At 38.1% G+C, this 23,988-nt stretch overlaps 1 pseudogene across 7 annotated transcripts in view; it reads left to right on the top strand.

The window, feature by feature from the left end:
- Positions 1 to 15,341: 15,341 nt before the first annotated feature.
- LOC147530809 (alkane hydroxylase MAH1 pseudogene) overlaps positions 15,342 to 23,988 on the top strand; it is a 28,192-nt pseudogene continuing 19,545 nt past the window's right edge. For 3 of the 7 annotated variants that reach the window (XR_015227885.1, XR_015227886.1, XR_015227887.1), the window contains exon 1: positions 15,342 to 16,005. The product of XR_015227885.1 is annotated as an alkane hydroxylase MAH1 pseudogene, transcript variant X5 (transcript). Of the gene's footprint in view, positions 16,006 to 20,413; positions 22,322 to 23,988 lie in introns of those variants that run through there. The other 4 variants (XR_015227884.1, XR_015227883.1, XR_015227882.1 and 1 more) reach the window with 4 other exon arrangements.

The following is a 23,988-nucleotide window of genomic DNA, read 5'->3' as shown; positions in this document are numbered from 1 at the left end:
GAATCCCTATCTGAAACCTAAAGAGTTTACATTTTTGGGTGTCTAGAGTCCAGAAACATTACATTTTCAAAGTGAATTCAGTTCTGTCTAAATTGCGTCTTTCCATGTTTAGGATGTAAGTCGGTAAACGTGCAGCGCGCTTCGGTCTTCCTATGTTTAGGGTGTAAGACATCAGCTTGGCTTACGTGGACCCTCCTATACTTCTCGCGAATCTTAAGGCAAACCTGGCTGTGTTTCAGGCGGGGCCGGGCTGGAGCTACTTAGATAATCCTACCGTCCCCCCGATTTCGGGCTTAGGTGGAAGACCTCTTCGGATCAGCTATGTTGTTGCCTTGAGACGGGTTGTCCCGTTGGGCATCTAGTCTTTTCTTAACTTTTTGACATCAGTCAACGGTTTACCATTTTATGTATCATCCGTACAGAAACCTCATGGTACATGTACCTAATCTCGACTCTAAAGTCACTCACATAGCCTTGAAGAGAGGCATAAGTCAAGATGATGTCCTTCAAGAAATCGCAACAAACAAACCTCGTGAGTTTGGGGAGTTCATCGACATACCTATCATAAAATTAGAAGAGGACTACAAAAGGCTGAAGGAGGTCGTTAAAATCCCATATGAAAAGGACCATCCGAAAAGAAAGGAACGACAAGAAACAAGGCCCGCCAAACAACAGGACCGGTACAAACGAGGAAGGCCTGAACACACGTCCTACACGCCTTTAACTCAAAACAGGGAACAAATTTTACAAATCCTCGTCAAAAGCACAAAGTCCAGCTACCTAAACCCAATAATGATGAAGAGGATTTCAGGCCAAGAGACATGACAGCGTGATGTGTTTTCCACAAGAAGCACGACCATAGGACCGATGATTATCGAGACCTCGAAAATCTGATAGATGAACTCGTATGAAAGGGAGAACTCGACAAACACATCAAACGAGAATACCCATCCCTCGAATACAAAGTAAAGAAACCCTCTTGAAAGGGAGATGTTGGGTCTGGAGTTAACACAAACATCCGCTCCACATCGATTAGAAAGCTGGATAAAGAACAAAAACCCGAAGAAAACCCAAGGCTGAGAACGATGGGAAGTATGAGCTGTTGGGATTTGTAGTCTACTAATGTTTTAAGTGGAATCTCAGAAATCATATGTCTAACATTAGTATCCCCAGGATCACATGCATAAGCTAATAATGATAAATAAGTAAAACCAGTTTGATGATTACCTTAATCACTAGTTTTCCATCGAAACTTTCCAATCGCTTTTGAAAAGACCCAGAGCTCCAATTGTAGCTCCTCTACTTGGGACACCGAGAAATCAACTTAATCTCCCCCCATGTTTCTAGCTAAAATACCAATGCTGGTTGGATGAAGAACACCTTCTTCTTTGACTAGATAGATAGTTGGGAATTAGCTCACTTTCTCCTCTCTACTTGATGTTGTAGAGTAAGAAAGCTCTTAGAGAAATTCCACACCTTATTCACTGTCCTAAGGGTCATTATATAGAACCCTAATAAGAGTCCCACTCAAATTTGGCTTCCTAAAAGACCCTTTTGAATAAGATTAAGGAAATAGTCGAAAATAGAAACTAGTTGCTATTTTCTCAATTCCTTGATGAGGGGACGTCCACACTAAGCCAAAATTCGCAGACCTAACCTTCCCTATTAGGGGAACCAACCCTCCAATTTTCAGCCAAATCCGAGCCCAAAAAGTCCCATTTTGGCTCTAGGCCCAAAACCCCCTCTTTTGGCCTTTTTGTACTATCTTTGCCTAAACTTCTTTTAGGCCTATCAGACATATTTATGGGGCTCTCCCATGATTATATATCTCATCTCTCTAGTCATTTCCTCCGATCAAATTCACACTCTTTGTGTAACCTGTTGTAGGATCCGGACGAAGTTAGCCGCGAATAACTTCGTAATTTGACGATCATAGTTGGTTTCTAGCTAAACACTACGATCCCTAAATCATCCGGAACACTCATGTTTTGAGGAACATTCCTTACATAAGATGAGCGGAACACTCTTGTTTTGAGGAATATCTCCAATCTTGTCTTTATGAGAAGTGCTTTGACGTTTCATCATTCTTGATGTACTTCTCATGTTGAGGGTTATCCAGCGTATAATCCCTATTACACACCCACGAAGGCGAGGTGAATACACTATTCCTATAGCCCATGAAAATGTGTTATCTCATCGACCTTAATCGCTAGTTTTCCCTCGAACCTTTCCAATTGCTTTTAAGAAGACCAAGGGCTCCAACTGTAGCTCCTCTACTTGGGACACCAAACAATCAACTTGATCTCCCACCTTGTTTCTAGCTAGAACACCAATGGTGGTTGGATGAAGAACACCTTCTTCTTTGAGTAGATATATAGTTGGTAATTAGCTCACTTTCGCCTCTCTACTTGATGTTGTAGAGTAAGAAAGCTCTTAGAGAAATTCCACACCTTATTCACTTCCCTAAGGGTCACTATATAGAACGCTAATAAGAGTCCCACTTAAATGTAGTTTCCTAAAAGACCCGTTTGAATATGATTAAGGAAATAGTCGAAAATAGAAACTAGCTGCTATTTTCTCAATTCCTTGATGAGGGAACGTCCAAACCAGGCCAAAATTCGCAGATCTAACCTATATAGTGGCCCCCATCGCATACATGATTGTCCGTCTCGAGCCACACTCAATGCATTGAAGGTGTCTTTTGGCGGCAAGGAGGACAAGGAGAGTATACATGATCCACAGGAAGATGTGGATAGTGATGATGATGATCCAAAGATGGGTGCGCTCCAGGTACTCAATGCTCTTGCATGCCAATCAAGTGAGAAATCAAAGGCCTCAAGAGTGCCGATGTATGTAGAATGTAAGATTAATGGCAAGACTACCAAGGTGGTGGTAGACATTGGAGCTAGCAATAACTTTGTAGATGCTGCGGAGGCTAAGCGGTTGGGTCTCAAGCTTCATAAGGATCCAAGCCGCATGAAGGCCGTTAATTGGACACCAAAACTAATAGATGGGGTAGCTCGAGATGTACCCCGCGAGATTGGCAAGTGGTCTGGTAAGACTAACGTTACTTGTGTACCTTTGGATGATTTTCAGGTCATCATTGGACTAGACTTCATGATTGAGCATAAGATGGTGCCGATGCCGTACTTGGGGAGCATATGTTTCCTTGGAGACAAGCCGTGCATGGTGCCAGTAGTTGGCGAGAAGAGTCGAGGCGACAAGATGATTTCAGCGATGCAGCTAGAGAAGGGGCTAAAGAAGGGAGAGTTGACATACTTGGCAGACTTGAAGATAATAGAGACTATAGGAGTAGATGCAGAACCTGTGCCTGCCAAGATCCAGACCATCCTGAAAGAGTTCAGGGATGTTATGCCAGCAAAGCTTCCAAAGTCTCTACCCCCACGGCGTGTTGCTGATCATCAGATAGAGATTGTTCTAGGAGCTAAGCCACCTGCAAAAGCTCCCTACAGGATGGTTCCACCCGAGTTGGCCAAATTGAGAAAGCAACTCGATGAGCTATTAGAGACGGAATTCATCCGTCCTTCGAAAGCTCCTTATGGTGCTCCAATATTGTTCCAGAAGAAGCACGATGGTAGCTTGCGGCTGTGCGTGGATTTTCGGGCTTTGAACAAAGTGACTGTGAAGAACAAATACCCAATTCGACTTATAACGGACTTGTTTGATCAGCTTGGCTCGGCAAAGTACTTTTCGAAGTTAGACTTGCATTCTGGGTATTATCAAGTTCGTGTTGCAGAAGGCGACGAGCCGAAAACCACGTGTGTGACGCGGTATGGGCCGTTCGAGTACTTGGTGATGCCTTTTGGCTTAACCAACGCACGTGCCACGTTTTGTACGTTGATGAATCAGATCTGCTATGAGTTTCTCCACAAGTTCGTAGTGGTGTATCTTGATGATATTGTTGTGTATAGCCACAGTTTGGAAGATCATGCAAAGCACTTGAGACAAGTGTTTAAGGTCCTTAAGGAATACCAAATATATGTGAAGGAGGAGAAGTGCTCGTTTGCACAAAAACACATTGATTTTTTGGGCCACATTATTGGTGATGGGCATATCCAGATGGAGATGGAGAAGGTGAAAGCCATCCAAGAGTGGAAGGTGCCAACTTCAATGTCGGAGCTCAGATCATTTCTCGGACTTGCGAATTACTATCGCAAGTTCATTAGGAGATATTCAGCCAGAGCGGCACCTTTGATAGATTTGTTGAAGAAGGATAGGCCCTGGGTTTGGTCGAAGGGATGTCAAGAAGCATTCGAGGACATGAAGCAGCAGGTTGCTAACGATCCCGTATTGGCATTGTGATGGGCCTAGAAAGTTTCCTAAATAGGTCACCACCCGCAAGTATACGGGCGTCAAGTGATAATTCCGGTAAGTCCGGTTCGTTCCTCAGAGACTAAGTCAATCTATCCTAAGACTTAGAAGTTACACGGTTTTATTTCTGAAATCAATTTGATTTTGGTGATGAAATAATAATAAAACAAATTATAAAAACGAACTCAAATGGGGGAGAAGTCTAGGAATTTAGAATCCATCTTAACACGTATTAACAAAGACTTAATCATGCATATCTTTTCTTATCACTCAAGTTTCGGTAACCTATCATACCGAACCCCGGAAAATTTTCGAGTTAAAGCCGACTGACCCTAAAGTTAAAACTCAAAGTATCGGAATGTCGAACTCGCAACTATTATCCATCAATTAGTAAGCATGACTCATTAAAGAACTTAACCTAAACATGAGCCATCAAATCAAAAGCATAGGTAATGAAGAAAAATTCGAATATTCGAAACTATGAAATTTTTACAACGTTTGAAACATTAAGATATTAAGCATAAAAATATATCATCGAAAATAACATGTTAAAACTTCATCCAAAACCTTAGACTAGAAAAATTAGTTACTCATGCTTATCAAAGATGTCATAAATATTCTCATGAAATAACAATCAAGTGAGAGGCGAAGAAAATCACCAAATCTGAAGCTCTTTGTTGATGTTAGATGAAGAAGATTAGTTGAAGAAATGGATTGAATAGAAGTAAATGACATTCAACCAACTCTCAGAAATTTTATTAACAAAGAACACCTCTCTCTTCAATCACTCTCTGTTATTAGAAGAAAAGATATAGAGAGTCTCTCACAAACTCACTCTATCCTTCTCTAAAACTCAACAGAGAACAACATAAACTCTCTTTCTCTCTATCTCTCTCAATTTAAATCACTACTCTGTTTCTCTCTCTCTTTTTACTTTCTCTCACAAAAAGATTAACAAAGAAAAGAAAACAAAAAAGAAGATGAATTAAATCCGAGAAGAGACTCTCCCTCCCTCTCTCTCTTTCTAAATGTTCGATGAAGCTCTGAGAGGATGATCCCCCAAGATGAGATAACTGCTCTGGTTCTCCCTTACTCTGTTATATAGAAAAAGAAGAAGAAGAAGAACCAGAGACTCAAAATAATATCTCAAATCTTCTATATAAATTCTCAATCTCCAGCTCAATAAGAAATTTTCTGTTAATAGCAAAACCTTCTCTCTAGAAATCTTTTTAATGTGGACAAGAAATCTTCCTCTTCAAAGCTCGATCGAATCAAATCATATATCTCTCTTATCTCTTCAATCAAATTCCTATTTCCAGCTAAGAAGGTAAGAGAAATACAATCAAGAATAATTTCCTCTAAAAAATATCATATCATCTCTCTTGGTTGTCTCTCTCTATATTGGTTTCTAAAAGTTCTTCAATCTAATATGTTTCCTTTAAAATCTGCAGCTCACTCTTTCTCTTTAATGTCAATAATTTGATTTCCAAAAGATAGAGATAAAAGAAAGAGAAAAAGGGATGAAAGATTTCTCTCAATCTCTTAATCAATCTGTTCCGAAAACCTTCTTAACGGAGCCCTTCAATTCCCTCTGTCAAGCTTTCCTTTTATAAAGAAAATTTCAAAATATTTCACTCTCTCATGCTTCCTGTTCCTTTCCTTTATCTCTCTAATTCCCACACTTTCTATATTTTCTTTCAAATATATTAAGATAAAGATGAAAGAAAGGGAAACAGTTAGTGGAGTTACCATATTTTGGGGCCAATGAATATCTTTCACGTGGTGGTTGTCAAAAGGGCAGGATCTGATGGAATAGGGGCTATTTAACTCACGTGCATTTCCATATATAAGACCGTTGGGTGAAGGCTGGTTAGTACGCGCGTCTGTGATCTTTCCATGCACCCTTTTATAATACATCATGTAACATGGGATCTAGTTCAGATTAAATCCCAAATAGCACCCGCGTTTGCCCAACATTGTACCACGGATAATCTGTACCGTCACATCTGGTCCCCGATATGTGCCACGTGTCTAGAGTGTGATTTGCTTCAATTTAATCAATTGACTCTGACCCGAAGTTTGCCTTGGTCTATTTTGCTCACCCGGACTTCGATTCGACTCCCGTTTTCGCCTACGGACTCGTCATGGACCCCACTTCTCATCCGAGCACCAACGTCGGTGAATATTTTCCAGGACCACTAAATGACCAAAATGACCTCAAGTGTGTCTTTCTCTCGATTTTATCTATTTTCTGCGCTCAATCCCGTAAAAGACACCTGGAAAAGAGAAACAAGTAATTCATGAGAGTAACTGCTCGAAATAGACTAACAAGCCCAAATTAAGAGATTCAGATGGGACATTTTCATGTCTCATCAAACATCCCCAAACTTAGATTTTGCTAGTCCTCGAGCAAAAATAAAACTAAACCTAACTCACCACTTTCGTAGGGAATCACGATTGCACTTAGCACGTGCAACAAGCCGTTAAACCTCTAGGTTGCCCTAGAGGACGAGTTTTGTCTCGTGAGGGTTTGCAGTGAATATACCCACAAAATTCAAAAATCTCAAAAATGCAGAAGGGTTTAAATATGATGTGGACTAAAAATGTTTATCTGGTAGATTTTCAAAAGTTAATAGAAATGAAATCTAAGTCGACCAAACCATACAAATGCTAAAAACTCCTTCACTAGTAATCAAGACTCGAAGTGCACGTGACCAGCCAATATGAGTATCATTTCGGCTCTGAAAAGACAAGACCTCGATTACCGTCTCGATACATTTCGCCTCGACTACTACCTCACGGTCATACACTCAAAAGTTAAAGTCACTCAGAAATGGTTCACTCAATGTGTGAGTATGAGTATGAAGGAAAACTCAACACATGAAAAAGACGGACTAAAATTTTGTGGACGACTGATCTCATAGGAAGGAAACAACCACTAATACGGATGGGGAAGCTAACCAACTCTTCTCACCTGATCTACTTTCTAACAATGCTTCCTAGAGGTCAATAGACTATGACGTGACTAGAACTCCTGAGAACTCGACGTCTTCAAATCTTCAAAAACTACTTCAAGGGATAAACACTTGACTAAACAAACACACTTTTCTTTGATTTTTTTTTTTCTATTTCTTTTCTTCTTTTTTTTTTTTTTTTTTTTTTTTTTTTTCCTAATACGCTTCTGGTAACAAAACTCAAAATACACAATATACTTTCTTAACACTTTCCTTGGGGTATAATTCTCTCCACTTTGCTTCATGCCTCATTCCCAGGGTTCTAACAAATGGATTTCTATCTTCCTCTAGTTGACACTGTTTTCAAGTTTCTCAGACTACAAGAGAAAGGTTTGCTTCCTGAAGACATCCCTAGTGGTTGTAAAATTTGAACTCAGGAGATCAAATGAGTTCTTCTTTCAATATTGCGAGGTTGAGTAGCTCTTCATTCTACTCAGAATTAGCTCAGAAGAGATCACTCAAAACAACAAGAAAGGCTCAGAATCTCACATGGGTTAAGTCTCCACTAATGATCGATTAAGTTCTCTCAGAAAAGTCTCCTCTTCACCTATCTAATACTCACATGGCTAGTGCACAGACAACCTCAAGACTCGAAATTCGTGAAAAAAACTTTAGCAAAAGTGTAGTACAACCAACTAGACTCTATGACCATTAACAAGCAAAAACAACTAGACTCACATTTTCAATCCAAAAATTTTAAATTTTGAAAAATTTGAACCCTTTTGAATTTTTTGAAATAAGGACTTAGCAAAAATTCATTCCCCTATCCCCAAACTTAAACCGAACATTGTCCTCAATGTTCTGAAGACTATGCAAAAATAACAGGATGAAGGGAGAGATATTACCCGGTTCAGCGTCCTCTGCATGGGTTGCCTCCCAGAAAGCGCTAAGTTTAACGTCTTCAGCCAGACGAAACAGATGACTTGAAAAATAGAAAAAATTAAACCTACTGGATTACAAATATGTGATTAACTGTAAACCAATAACCGATACATTTGTGGGTCCACCCAAAACACAAAGTTTTCAGTGAATGATAGTCTCACACTTTTTTGAATTGATGATAGTGTAAGTGAGACTATCAAGAAAGAAGGGCAATCCCCAAACTTAGACGACAATAAGGTCGTTAAGTTTGGTATTGCACCAGAGAGATCAAAAACCGGATAGAAGGGGTCATTATATTGATGATAGACATCGGGAGAGAGTGTTTCAAAATCTACACATGTATCTGAAAGACAAAATGCACAATTATCTAGAGGACTATTAATGATACCCGGATTTAAACTAGGGTTCTCTAAAACAGGTACTTCGGGTTCCTTCAATGGAGAAACCCTACTATCAGACTCAAAGTCCCTAGAAGTCGGGTCGGATAGACATTCTGTAATCTCTTTTATCACGATGTAATCGGGGTCCTCTAAAAATTCTAGATCATCCTCTAAGTCAGACGGGTCATTACACTCATTTAACAAATTGGTCAACCATGATTCATCGTCCTTAAGCGAGTCAGGCGACTTCAAATCAACAACCTCTCCATGTTGGGACCACGATCTATCCATCTCTTTTTCAATTTTTTTTTTTTTTTTTTTTTTTAAACACGAAAACCGAGGAAGCACTACGAAGATCTTATGAAAAGTACCCACTAACAGGGGATTCGTGGGTGATTAGAGAAAGTTACCTCCCGTTCGAGACGGGCGACGACCTTTGCAGACGACCCGGGCCACTCTCCCCGCGAGTGTTCGAACCCGAGGCTTCGTTTGATTTTCGGTTACAATTTAAAAGCCCTCCAATTTAGGGTCAAAACAAAAGAAAGTACTAAAAAGTCTAAGTCTCTCTCTCACCAAAATAAAAACAAAAAATTAAAAAAAATGTAAATTTCTTCTTTTGAGGTCCTCCTCCTTGCTGCGCCTCCTCTTTAGCTCCTTAGTGCTCTACACACCAAAAATAGAAAAGCAAGTCAAAGTATTCAAAAAGTCAAAACTTACCAAAAATAAAAACTTTCCAAGTTTAGAAAAAATTTAAAACTAGTCCCCGGCAGCGGCGCCAAAAACTTGATGGGCCTAGAAAGGTTACCCTAAATAGGTCTACACCCGCAAGTGCACGGGTGTCAAGTTGTAATAATTTCCGGTAAGACCGGTTCGTTCCTCAGAGACTAAGTGAAACCTACTCTAAGACTTGGAAGTAAGACGATTTTGAAAATGGTTTTGATTTTGGTTTTTAAAATAAAATAAATAAAATTACGGAAATGAAAATGAACTCAAATGGGGAGAGGAGTCTAGGGTTTAGGATTCCACCACATAAAATCACTTTTAGAAACAAATACTTAAAATGGTTAATTCTCTTTTTTTTATAACTCAGAATTTCGGATAATGAACTATCCTAATTCCGGGAGATGTTTTCATTAAAACCGAATAAAACATAACAATGTAATCATTTTATTTTAAATAAATAAATCTCTAAACTACTATTTATCAATTAATAAGTATGAACCGTCAAATGATTTAACATAAGCACGATGCATCAAATCGAAAAGTATAAATAGTGAAAAGAAAATCTATTTATCAAACTAAAACGAATTAAACTATGAAGCATTAATCAAGAGTTAATCAATAAAAATTATATCTCTAAAAGATCAAAAATGGGTTTCATCGTAAAACCCTAGATGAGAGATTTAGCTATTCATGATCAACGAGATTAAAATTAATAGAAGGATAAGAGAGAAAATGAAAGAAGAGAACTAAACTTTTTCTTGCTCGGAACTGTTTTCCCTTTGTAAACCAAACAGTCTCCTAGGGAAAATTATTTTTCTACAAAGTGGGAAACTTATTTTCCAGCAATTGTTGCAACCAAACGCGGTCTTCTTCTTCCTCAGAAAATTCCTCTTTCTGTCTCTCTTCTCTGTTTTATTTCAATCAAAATAACTAACACAAGCAAATTGAAATATGAAGACTTTATTAGATGAAGAATTAGAAATAATCTTCTCTCTCTCTCTCTCTACAAAAAAATGCTCACTGTTCTCTTTCTCTCTCTCTCTCTCTCTCTCTCTCTCTCTCTGTTTTCGTAATTCCTCTCTGTCACTAAAAGAAATACAATAGGAGAAGATAGATAATGGACTAACTAACCCAATTTAAGAGATTCAGATGGGACATTTTCATGTCTCATCACATTGCTCGACATATCCAAGCCTTTTGAAGTTCACACAGATGCATCTGATTTTGCACTTGGTGGGGTACTAGTGCAGTATGGTCACCCAGTTGCATACGAGAGCCGAAAGTTTTCCGAAACGGAACGACGTTATATAGCTCAGAAGAAAGAGTTATTAGCTATTGTTCATTTCTTAAGGGTCTGGAGGCATTATTCGTTGGGGTCGAAGTTTCTGGTGAAGACCGACAACGTTGCTGCCTCACAGTTTATGACTCAGAAAAAGCTCACTTCCAAGCTGGCTCGCTGGCAGGAGTCATTGGCCGAGTTTGATTTTGATATGGAGTACCAACCAGGAAGGAAGAACAATGTTGCTGATGCACTGAGCAGGAAAGCGGAGTTGGCCGCCTTGGTTACTACGGGACAGTGGCGCAGGTCTCAGCTGAAGACCATCATTATCGACAAGATTTGTGAGCGGCTGCAGAGTGATGAAGAAGCCAAGATCTTGGTCGATATGGTGAAGGGAGGACGTTCCACAAGGTTCAGAATCAAAGATGATTTGTTATATACCACAGGTGGCGTCTATATGTGCCTCGCTCTGCGGAGTTGAGGCGGGAGCTTATCAAGGAATGTCATGATACGGTCTGGGCAGGCCACCCTGGCTACCGACGTACATTGGCATTACTTGAGACAGCGTATTACTGGCCGAGCATGAGGAACCAAGTTGAAGAATATGTGCAGACTTGCCTCATTTGTCAACAAGACAAGGTGGTGGGGAAGAAACCTTTGGGACTTTTGGAGCCATTTCCAGTGGTGCAGCGTCCGTGGGAGAGTGTCTCCATGGATTTCATTAGTGGCTTGCCAAAAGTGGGGGAGTATACTTCTATTACGGTGGTGATTGATCGATTCTCGAAGTATGCAACCTTTATTCCGACACCAGCTCACTGTACTGCGGAAGAAGTGGCCTTCTTGTTCTTAAAGCATGTTGTGAAGTATTGGGGAGTGCCTCAGACGATTATCAGCGACCGTGATTCAAGATTTGCCGGGCGGTTTTGGACCGAGCTCATGAAACTTTTAGGATCGCAGCTGAACTTCTCAACAAGCAACCATCTGCAGACAGACGGCCAGAATGAGCGTTTCAACGCTCTACTTGAAGAATATCTTAGGCACTTTGTTAGTGCCAACCAGAAGAATTGGGTGAATCTACTGAATGTAGCTCAATTCTGCTTCAATTTGCAAGAGAGTTCTTCCACCTGCAAGACACCATTCGAACTGGTTACAGGGCAACAACCGTTAACTCCCCACATGGTTGCAACAGGTTATACAGGTACCAGCCCACGAGCATTCACTTTTGCTAAGGAATGGCAGAGAACAACAGAGATCGCTAAAGCACACCTGGAGAAAGTAGCCGAGCGGATGAAGAAGTTCCCGGACGAGCGGAGAAGACCACACAACTTCAAAGTAGGTGACTTGGTGCTCGTCAAGATAAACAAGGATAACTCACGGTTCGTGAAGAAGCTGCACCAGAACTTGGCGAGACGGTACGAGGGCCCATTTCCCATCATTGCTCGCGTCGGAAAGGTTTTGTTAAAAGTACAACTCCCAAGATGGATGAAGCACTACCACCCTGTCTTCCATGCCAACAACTCGAGGTCGTTCAACCAGGATCAGGCGGATCCCCAACGTGCCAACCAGCAGAGATCTAATCCAAGACCGGAGCTCCAGCCAACCGATGAGGTGCATAAGATAGTAGCTGATCGTCGTGCTCAAGCTCATCAAAATTTGCCACCGGAGATCGAGTACTTAGTGAAGTGGAAGAACCTGCCGGAAGCGGAAGCCAGTTGGGAACGCGCCAGCTCCTTATTCGATAATGCAGAAAAGATCGTGAAGTACTTGGCAGCAAAGTCGTCGAAGACGTCGACATAACAAGTGGGAGAGTTTGTCACGGCCATCTTGTCAAGCCTTGTTGGTATTGCCGATGGTCCGTGTCTTTTACTTTTATGCATTGTAATAAGTGGAGTATATGCTTTGCGCTAGGCCGGCATATGTCTTGAGCGTGCATAGTATAGTGCCTTGTATATAGGTAGCTTACTAGATAGCTTCCCTTTGGCATGGGGACGTTGACGTCTTTATTTTCCAACAAGTATGCTAGGTTAAAAGCATTGATGTTTCCTTGTGAGAATAGGTGAAACATATGTTTTGCACTATGTAGGGGAGTGGATGGGAAGCTTTGAGTGGAAGACCCCTACCTTCCAAATAGTAGGCAACCAAAGAGCCATAAGCTTCCCTAGCCTTTAGGAAGCTTCTTTAGTCATATGCTTGTCTTTCATTGTAAGCTTTCATTATCAATCAATATAATATCGTTGCCTTCTTTCGTAGCTACTTTTGAGCTTTTGAATATTGCTTTGTTGCCTGACTTGTACCGAGAGCGTGCACAAGTGTCACATGACGCCTATCGAGATAAAAAGGCCGTGACACTAGGCATCTCGAACTAGAACCGAGATGGCCAAGGAGCTGTGGCCAAGGGACATGCATCTGGGATGCATCTAGGACGGCCTAGGGGTCTCAGATGCAACCCGAGACGCCCATATGGCTCGGCCTAAGGGCCAGACGCATCTAGGATGCGTCTGGAGCTAGGCAGACGTCCTGGCGTAGGGCCAGGACGCGTCCTTAGCGTCGGCTGAGACCGAGATGCGTGTGGACGCATCTGGCTCGGCCGGACAGAGCATGGACCGGTCCAACGCACTCGGTGTTGTGTCGAACAGTCCATAGGTCGGACCTATGTTAGATCCGAGTCTCTTTGGGTCGGACCGTCCTATTAGACCTTGACCTCCGGGTCTTGGGCCTTGACTTATGGGTGTTTCTGGATATTCCGAATTTGACTAGGGTCCATGGGGCGAAGTTTTACGGGTCTTGACCCGAGTGAGAGTTGTTCGACGAAAGTCCAATCTTTTCTCCCGATCCCACCCAAATATTACCGAAATTGTTTTGGGTCACCCGAAATAAGTTTTTCTTCAAATTGATTTGGGAAATCATTGAGAGTCAAACCAAGTTTTTCTAAAATTGACCCGGGCTCTTCAAAATCCTAAACGGAGTTTTTTCTTGAATTTGTTTTTGGAAATCATAAAGGATAAAACCGGAACGCACCATTAATTGAATTATTCGAATTTAGACTTAAGGTCCGTTATATCTAGTGTTGCATATTTAAGTCTAGCGAGGTTAAGCATTATGAAATAAAATAAGAGAAAAAATTAATTAAAAACACTTCAACAAAGATCACTTCTAGAAAATTCTCTTTTTTATTTGTTAACAACTTGTGTATCTTTAGATATAAATACATGGGTGTATTTTTGTTGGGAGTAAATGGGTGTATTTATACCCAAAACCAAGCATCAAATGAAGCCCACTTAATGCTCTTGCATGTGAGAGGTGTAAGCATATTACACATCTTATGGGGACCTCATGCTTCCTCGACTACTTAGTCATAAGTGAAATAGACACCTCATGATTGCATTTAAAAGCCCCAACTTAATGAGCAATTTTCATACTTCATAGGCCTCCCTCCATCTTTATATATGTCGGGCAAGAGAAGTAATATTAAAGGCACCCAAAATACTTAGTTTATGGGCCGCTCATGTTTTACTCTGTAGATCAATTGAATTTCTTAATTTTTCTTTGTTGTTGAGAAATTTTATAAGTTCTAAAACTTTGGATGTAGTTTTATGTTTTTTTTAATAAAATATATTCTTGTGCAATATTTCAAGTAAATCTCCAAAAAATAATATTTACACATGAAGATAGAAATATAAGGGGTTAATTCCGTTTTGGCCCCCAATTTGTGATCAACTGGCTATTTTGACCCCCCAATTGTGTCAGGCAGTTCGTTTTGACCCCCAACTTTTATTAAACATCCCGAGTTTACCCTCGTGGAATTTCCGTAAATATCCTTCTCTTTTATTTATATTTTTCTTCTTATTTTATTTTCTCTTTCATCTTTCTGTAACTATTGATTTCTTTATCTCTCTTCTTCTCTCCCCTCTTTCTCATCACCATCTTCATCCACCATTTTATTTAGGGTTTTCATTTTAGTTCAACTTCTCAATCCACAAACCTCATCTCTATATCCAGCTAACTTCTAATGCCACCAACTACTATAAATTGAAGTATAAAAGATTACCAGCAACAATTGAGAACAACAGATCCAACAATTGGTAATGTTGCCAGTGAAGAACAAGAGAAGCAGGGATCCACAACATCTACTAAAGAAGAAGAAGAACAAAAGCAAGAGCATCACCAAAGATGAAGAAATTACAAACAACAATCAATCAGTTGTCGGTGTTATTTTCGACCACTTCCCTCATTTATGTTATTTGGCAACTCGTTAGTAAAAGATCCATCAAGATGATGATGAAGAAGAAAAAAGAATCTATTATGATTTATGAAGTAACAAAGATTGGTTTCTTAGGTTTTAGAAATTGGGATAATATTTGAGTGAAATTGAAAATAAGATTTTTTTTTTTTGAATTAAATCCCATAAATCATAAGAGTATTACAAGAAGGTAAAAATCAGAGAACTAATTCAAAGCCTACAAATAATTGATAAGCAACAAGGGGTAAAATGTAAACAACCAGGACTAAGTTGCCGAAGCAGCCAAACTGTTACAATTCCAAGGGACGTGTGAGTAAATAACTTGGAACTTCTCAGCCAAGCCACGTAACTCCACCAGATCAGACTGGATTCTCCATGGGGCGCTATCTTCACCGTCCAATAGAAGATCTATTAGGGTTTTACAATCCCCCTCAAGTATAAATGAGCCCCATCCTTTCTCTATAGCCAAGAAAAACCCTAATTTGAAGCCAACAAGCTCACTGTGTAATGGTGATTTTGGTTGAAAAACCGATGTTTTTTCTCCAAGAATAGCTCCAGAATAGTTTCTTGCGACTGCGGCTGCCGAAGCTCTATCCACTTTGTATGATCCATCAACATTGATTTTGATCATATTCTCTGAAGGGGGCTGCCAAATTTGTTCCTGCATGTTAAAGTTAGAGATAAGAGAAGGGATGGAGGACTCATACCTTTGTGCTTGTTTAGTCTTAAACCAAACTCGTCTGAGATCGATGGCTATGTCTCGAAAAATGAAGTCATTTCTCGACTTCCACCATTCCCACAACAGAGAGCTATAAGTTTTCCATTTTGACATCCCATTGAATCCTTCATTTAAAAATTTAGTAATGTTTGTTATTGGATTGATGTCTAATGTTTGTAAGTAATCTTCCTCTGTTAATTGAAACAAGTCTTGTAAACATCTGCAGGAACCGAAAAGATGAGCAATGGTTTCGGATTCATTCGAGTTACATAACCGACATGTCTGAGATACCGATTGATTTCTTCTTCCAACGTTACTTAAAGTAGCCAGAGCATTATGAATTAAACGCCAGAGAAATAACTGAATCTTGGGATTAGAAGAAGTAAAGGTCCAAAATTTCTTCCAAGGGATCAATTGAACTTCTGTATTATAACGAGGTAAACTCTTAATCTCTGAGTAATATGATTTTGTACTGAATTTACCCGATTCCGTAGGCTTCCATATAAGATTATCCTCTGGGAAATTATCTGAGATTCTAATATCCATAATTGCCTCAACTGTGGAGTTATAAAAAAAAAACCGAAGTAGATTATCATTCCATCTATTAGGATTAGTAAGAATCAAGTCAGAAACTTTATTTATATTCGGTGGTAAATCTAGAATTGGAGTAGGGATATGACCTTCTATCTCTGGGATCCATGGATCACTAGTCAAGTTGATCGAATTACCATTTCCCAATTGCCACAAAATGTTTGCCTTTAAATTAGCCCTAGTCATTAAGAGGGAAGACCAAAATGGCGACTGATTGGAAGTATGTTGCACCGTCCAGAAGTCCGAATTTTGACAATATTTGGACTTTAATAATTGAACCCATATAGATTTTGATTCATTTAAAAACCGCCATCCCATTTTTGATATAAGAGATTCATTTACCTCTTCAAGCGAACGAATCCCTAATCCACCATATTGGTTAGGGCTGCAAATAATATCCCAATTTATAAAGTGTATCTTATGTTCGGATAGTCCGTGACCCCACCAAAAACATCTTTCGATTCTCTCTAAATTCTTGATAACCTGCTTAGGTAACATTTGAAAACTAAAGTGATAATATTTGAGATATTGGGATAATATTTGAGTGAAACTAAAAATAAGATTGGGATAATATTTGAGTGAAACTGAAAAAAAAAAAAGATTAGTTTCTCATGTTTTAGAAATTGTGATAACATCAAGAAATTGGGCCGAAGGCCAAATATACCCTTTGTCTATGTAAAAATACCAGGAAACCCTAGAAACCCAAATTCTAATCAACATGAACGACTGAAACAGAGAAACAACCGTGGGGTATTTGGCGATTTCGCCGAGTTGGCTGAAGTCGATTTTTTGCTATAAGATCATAAATCTATTTTAGGTTTGGGTGATTGAATCTCTTTACTTGTTGTTTGGAGATGATTTTGAGGGTTTTGAGTTAAGTTTTTGGTGAAGAATTTTAGAAAGAGAAAATTACAATTTCCAGTTTTTGAATCTTTAAGGCTGAAATAATTTTTTTTCTATGTTAGTTCTGATGTTTTGTTAGTTTTGATGTTTATGTTCAAACTCATTTGTTGGATTTCTATGGAAGTTTCTAATTGTTGTTGATAGTTTACTTGCATTCTCGTTATTCGTGAAGGAGGATTTGGACGCGATTTGTTCCTATCTTAAGCAAAAATAAGACTGGCATCTACAACATTTATCTACAATATAAAACAAATAATTAGTTTTCATGGAGTTTTCAAGGCTCTACAATCACTTTGCAAGGCTCTGCAAAGACTTTGCAATGCTCTGCATGGAGCTTTGACTTGCAATGAGTGTGCAATCTATTCAAAACCTAAAGTAATGACAAACATGAAAACAAAAAAAAAGACAAACATCAAGGGTTGAAATTTACCATTCTCATTGCATACGCAAAGTATTTGTCGATCATTCTATTATGATTCTCATTGTTTGGCTTCATGGTGTTTGCAAGGCAGTGCAAGGTGTTTGCAAGACAGTGCAAGTCTTTGCATGACTTTGTAAGGTGTTTGCATTAAGTTGAAATAATGGGAACAAATTATTAATCAAGTGTAGAGTGATATACTACTTCCTCATTACGAGTAACAAACACATAATTCAAATACAACTCAGCTATGGACTGCTCATGTCCGTGCTTAAAGACATATTACCAAACACTTCATGTGCTTAAAGAAACTCAGTTATGAACTGCTCAGGTATACTACTTCCTCATTACCAGTAACAAACACATAGTTCAAATACAACTCAGATATGAACTGCTCATAATCGTGTTTATAGACATATTATCAAACACTTCATGTGCACAAGTATATTGACAAAATAACTACATGAACTATAATACCTAAACCCATTTCTTTATATAAAAAGATTAAAACAAAAAACAGTTTTTCAGATTTGTAAAGAATTAACAAGTATAACTTACTAAATGGTTAGATTTTGAATATGAAATCCCTAATGAGTATTTGGATTGAACATGAAATACAAAAACTACCACCAAAGAATACATAAGACTAAGTGATAATAACTTATTATTTAATTCAAATTTGAAGTTGAAACCCTTAATTCTTCGACTTTGAATTTGAATCACCGATCCAAGGTTCATTTTCACTGCTCGTGAGAAACGTTGGTGAAGAGAGAGAAAGAGGGAAAAAGAGTTTGAGAAATGAATTTATTTATTTCCTTGGCCAAGATTAATTTGGTCTTTTTATTGAAATAAAAAATTACACAATTTTTTTTTTGTTGAAATGTAATACATTAATATAAAAAGAGTATTACAACGAACTGCGAAAGAAATTAAAATTACAGTACCTAAAGTAGTAAAACAAAATAACAGAATTAAAGAAGTGCACAAAATATCTCTGATTAGTCGAACAGTCTTCATTCTGTAGCTTGCTAAGGTGGCAGCTCTTCTTTAGTCTGATATGATATTTGCTCTTGAGTTTCCGTCTGAATGATTTAAAGATGAAACTTTTTCCTAGCTTCCAGTAACACTTGAGATGGAGTAAGCATACATCTAAAATTTCTTGAAAAAATAGAGATGTTTGCAAGATGGAATCAAACAATGATTCCTGAGTATCCCGCCAGTATTCTCCATATAAAGAGACCATATCTATTCGAATTCTACAAAGTAGAAACCTGTCAGATACCTGGAAATTGGGATCGCCGTCATAGCCCGAGTATAAATACCCTGCTACTTCGACAAATGCACGCAATAAAATTGCGAATAAGGGTGGAAATGAACATGTTACGGAGCTTGGTTTAAGAGTTAAATCTATATGAAAATCAACGACAAGAGTAATTAACAGAAAGTGAGCTGGAAGATAAGCGATATAAGCTGCATGACTAATATGGAGAATTATATTCGAAATATGGTGTCGACCGGGGTCGAATGGAAAGTTGAGATGTATTCTATTTGTCATTCGGCTGATCCAGGGGCCAAAGTGTCCAGCTACTATTCGATTAGTGATTCTAGAATGATTACGGTTAATGATGGGTGAAACTAACAAGGAAATCCGATCAAAACGATCGCAATTAGAATGACTATATGCTAATATGATGTAACGAAAGTTATTGTTGTGAACTAAGAATGCATAAAGGTTCAGCATGACCGGACGACCGGCAGAATTGAAATCAGATAGAGGACTATTCTTGTGAGGGATGAAACTTAACTTAAATGTAAAGTGGAGATACGATCGGTGTCTACTCAGAATTGTATTGATTTGTTGCTTGCTAAAGGGTTTCTTATCGTCTAAATCAACGGAGAATCCCACAGGCCAACAAGATCCAGGGATAAAAGGAAAGACCCGAAAATAAAAGAGGATAAGGGAATATAGAACTTCCCTGTTCTTCATCCTTGACCTTTAATCTTTGCTAAACTCGATGAAACTCCTTCACTATCTATCGGCCGATTTCTGGTAGTGGTGCAGCCTCCGAGTATGAGCTGCCTAAATCTCCAATAAGTCCCAAAAAAACCTAGATCTAGGGTTTAGTTTTAACTAGTAAGTCTGGATTGTGATAACTGGGTTGAGTTTTTATGGTTGGAAAACAAGGTTTTAGCAATAAGAGGAGGAAATCATGGATTGAAAGACCTACTTTAACATGCAAGCATAGATTCCCACTCATCCAAAAAATTACACAATTACCACATGGAGCTGAAGCCCAAAAACGTTTGATGAGTCTTTTTTAACCAATACCCAAATTTCTTAGGGAGTTTTGACTAAATTTCCCGGATAACATATCACTCATATATTATAGGGATAACATTAGGGATTTCTCAAAATTTGTGCATGATTAAACCATTAACAGCAGCTTTAGCATTTCATTAAATTTTTGAAGGAACGGGTCTTGGTGGGTGCATAGCTCAGTTGAATTTTCCGACGGTTTATATATCACTGCACAAAAAATTAGTCACTATCCATATCTAATCTTAGTCACTACCCAGATAATATGTAGTCTGCCATAGTTGTTGAAAAACTTTTACTTTGTTTTATCTTGATTACTGTTGATGTTTGATGTTAGTAATTTGGAAGTTTCTCCGCAATCAAGTCTTAATTAATTTGGACATAAGTTACTATGTGCACAGTATTTAAGGAAGAACAGAAAATTACAAAAATGCCATAAGGGCAGAGTTGGTAATTTTAGCAAAATTTGGGGGTCAAATCGAACTCCCGGACACAATTGGGGGCTAAACAGGAAGCCCGCAAACTTATGGGGGTCAAAACAGTGAGTTGGTCACAAATTGGGGTCAAAACGAAATTAACACAAATATAAGATATAAGTTGTATGGAAATACATGTTGTAACTTGTGAGTAGCTCATGCATCACTTACTCCAACATATGTTGCTTTCTTTTTTTTTTTGTTGAAACGAACATATGTTGCTTTCAGATAAGTAGTTGGAAATATCTTTCAAATTGGTTGAGAATTTATTAAAGTATTCATAATAGGGGCATTCTTCCCCAACCCCCCAATGAAAGCACTTGTTAGATGTCTTTACATTATCTTCTTAACTTGACCTGTTTTTCTTCAAAGAAATATGGGGTGCTTCCATTTTGATCTTCTGTTTTCTTCTATGTACATAAATTCTTTCTTTAATATGTGGTTATCTGTTTTGTTCTTGATATTGCTTTGTTTCATATCTCTTGCTTTTTACTTCAGAAAAAACAGCCGAGCCATAAACAACTGGCTTATTCTTGGTACCCTTCCTTCTCTCCTATGGAACTCAAATCGTTTTCCAGATTGGGTAACTGAGGTGTTCATTTCACTCGGCAGTGCCAGAGGATCTTTCTTCATCGATGGACCCATTTTTTCGAAACTAAGATATGTTGTAACATGTCACCCTAAAAATACAGAATACATACTTAAAACCAACTTCAACAATTTCCCAAAAGGCTCTGACTTTAAGCAAGTTTTTAGTATTCTTGGTGATGGAATGTTCAATGTTGATTCTGATGCATGGCTACTTCAAAGAAGAATGGCTCATGCAGGGTTTACATCAATGGAGTTTAAAACCCTAGTTGCTAAGATGAGCCATAAAGTTGTAGAAGAACAGTTAGTACCATTTTTAGATCATGTGGCTAAGAATAGGTTGGTAATTGATTTACAAGATGTGTGCTCAAGATTTTCTTTTGACAGTAACATGGGTGTTATATTTGGTAGACATGATGAAAAACATCTATCCATTGAGCTTCCTTCTAATGAGTTAGCTGATGCATTTGATGATGCTCAAGAAGCCATTCTTTATAGGCATGCAATGCCAATGTTTTTATGGAAGACTCTAAGTTTCTTGGGAGTTGGCACAGAGGGAAAGTTATCTAAAGCTCACCTAAAAATAGATCTCTTACTTCAACAATATATTTCTCAAAAGAGAGAACAGATACTTAATGGAGAAGATACTGTGGATCTATTATCTTCTTATATAAAAACATATGATGATTTGACAAAAAATGATATGTTTCTAAGAGATTCAATGTTGAGTCTATTTACAGCAGGAAGAGATACAATTGGATCTGGCCTAACTTGGTTTTTCTGGTTGGTTTCTAGAACATCTTCTGTTGAGACGAAAATCCTCGAAGAACTAAAGATTTTGTTGTATTCAAAGAAAATCACGAACGAAGAAATTGCATCTAAATGGCCATGGGTATTCGATTCCCATGACTTAAAAGGGTTAGTTTACCTTCATGCAGCAATATGTGAATCACTAAGAATTTACCCTCCACTTCCACTTAATAGCAAATCTGTTGTAAAGGAAGACGTACTTCCAGATGGGACACCGGTGAGGCCAGGAATGCAGATGATAATTTCATTTTATTCAGTTGGAAGAATGCCATGGATTTGGGGAGAAGATTGTTTGGAGTTCAAACCGGAAAGATGGATTGATGAAGATGGGAAGCTAAGCTTCGAATCCATGTCAAAATTCTTCGCATTCAATTTAGGACCTAGGACATGCTTAGGTAAAGATATATCTTTCACACAGATGAAGTGTGCTATTGCAGCTGTCCTCTTTAACTTTCATATTTATGCTGTAGACAACCATGTCTTTCCAAAACCGTCTGTAACTCTTCTTATAAAAGATGGGTTAAAAGTTAGCATAAAAAAGAGAGCAATGAAGTGTTAATATGTCATATATTAAGTCTGTAACTATTGTATTATGAGATGTGTGTGGAGTTGGATGAAATGAAACTGCTTCGTAAGTGTGGCTTAAGCAACTCGTCTTAGTCTAACACTTTACACTTGGCTTTAGTAGTTCAACTGAACTTTCTAATTTTCAAGTCTTTGATCATTTTATAGTACGTTTTACTCGTATTTTATTTTCGCATATTATCAAGAAGTTTGATTCAATGAGCTCGAGCTCAAGTATGAGCTTGAACTCCTATCAGTTGATTTTCAAAAATCTCTTCCAACATCCTCTCATTTCTCATTGAATTAGACCTCTCAATGACACCATTGTTGGAAAAATTGAAGAAACAAATGAACAATTGCATGATAGGACACTATTTCCAGACTTTCAATTGTACATATAGCATTTCTCTTTCTGATTCTATCAAATTACTCGCAAGAGTGCACAATTAACTACTTAAGAGCATCTCCAATGGGATACTCAAACTCTAAAACTTAGAGTGCCACTTAGGATTTATAGATATTTTGTTAAAAGACCTTCTCCAATGGGACACTCTACTACACACTCGATGATAATATGGATCATTTATTAATAGACTCTCAAGAGAGACAATTTAAAATTAAAGTGTCTCTTTGAGACTCTCTAAGTGCTACTTTAAAATTCTAACGAATAGAAATCCTTGTTTTTCTAACTACTTCTTATCTATTGAATTGAAGAGTGACATGTGCATTAAATAGAGATATTTTAAAGATCTCCATTGGAACAAAAAAGAATTAGGTGTCTCTATATAGACACTTAGGAAGCAGATCCTCCATTGACACTTAACAACTAAGACTTTTCGAGTGTTTGTTAGAGTGTCCCATTGGAGATGCTCTCAGGTAGATTTGCAGGCCATTTAAGATTTCTTGTATGGGTAGATCAACTGCTTCTTTTATTCCTTGCTAGAATTGTCAAACATTATTGACAGCCCACACCTTGACCAATCAATTCCAAATGTTGGACAATAATTAGTAATGGGGAGACACCATATTTAATATCAAATAACGAGGGTGTAACCCGTGCTCGTGGGCCACCAACAATACTTTCTCATGTGAGTTCTTTTTGTATTCTCAGGAGTTCAAATGCTTTATAAACTTTTGTGATATGTAGATACCATTCTCCCTACTATAACAAAAAAAGAAAAGATAATGTGATTATAACAGCTAGTCATATTATCAAAAATTAAGTATGTCAAATGTTTGAGTTATTACCAGTAATAGTAGTAGCCAAACTAGTTCGAACGATTTCTGCAACGACTTCTTCCACTGCAACCAAACTATTAAAAACCAAGATGTTCCAAATCAGGAATATCCAATTTATAATAAACATAACAAACTAAATCGACTGGTAAAAAAAATTTACCAGAGAAGCTAATCCTGAAGCATAGAGAAATTTTTTAATAGAACTAAAATTATTGGCGTGTTAATGCAACAACCTAAATGCTTATAGTCAAATAGATTTTGATAAAAGTTGAACTGCAACACAATACAAAGTAGCAACCAAATCAGAAAATCAAAACACCTACGAACTTATAAATGTCAAGTTGCCAACTTAATACTTATTGAGACCTGCAATCTTGACTAAAATAAACACATTAATGAAGCTTCTTTCTTAGCTCTTTAATATTACGAAATTAATAGCAGACAAATCTTGCTTCATAGAAAAAACATAGTTAACAAAACATGAATACATGATAACTAAAGCATTTATTTATAT

The sequence above is a fragment of the Eschscholzia californica genome, unplaced genomic scaffold, assembly GCF_041429995.1.
Source record: "Eschscholzia californica isolate CP2 unplaced genomic scaffold, dmEscCali1.0.p SCAF_6, whole genome shotgun sequence".
In the NCBI taxonomy this organism is placed as follows: domain Eukaryota; kingdom Viridiplantae; phylum Streptophyta; class Magnoliopsida; order Ranunculales; family Papaveraceae; genus Eschscholzia; species Eschscholzia californica.
The sequence above is the reverse complement of the archived record's forward strand: the minus strand, read 5'-3'. Positions and strand labels throughout refer to the sequence as shown.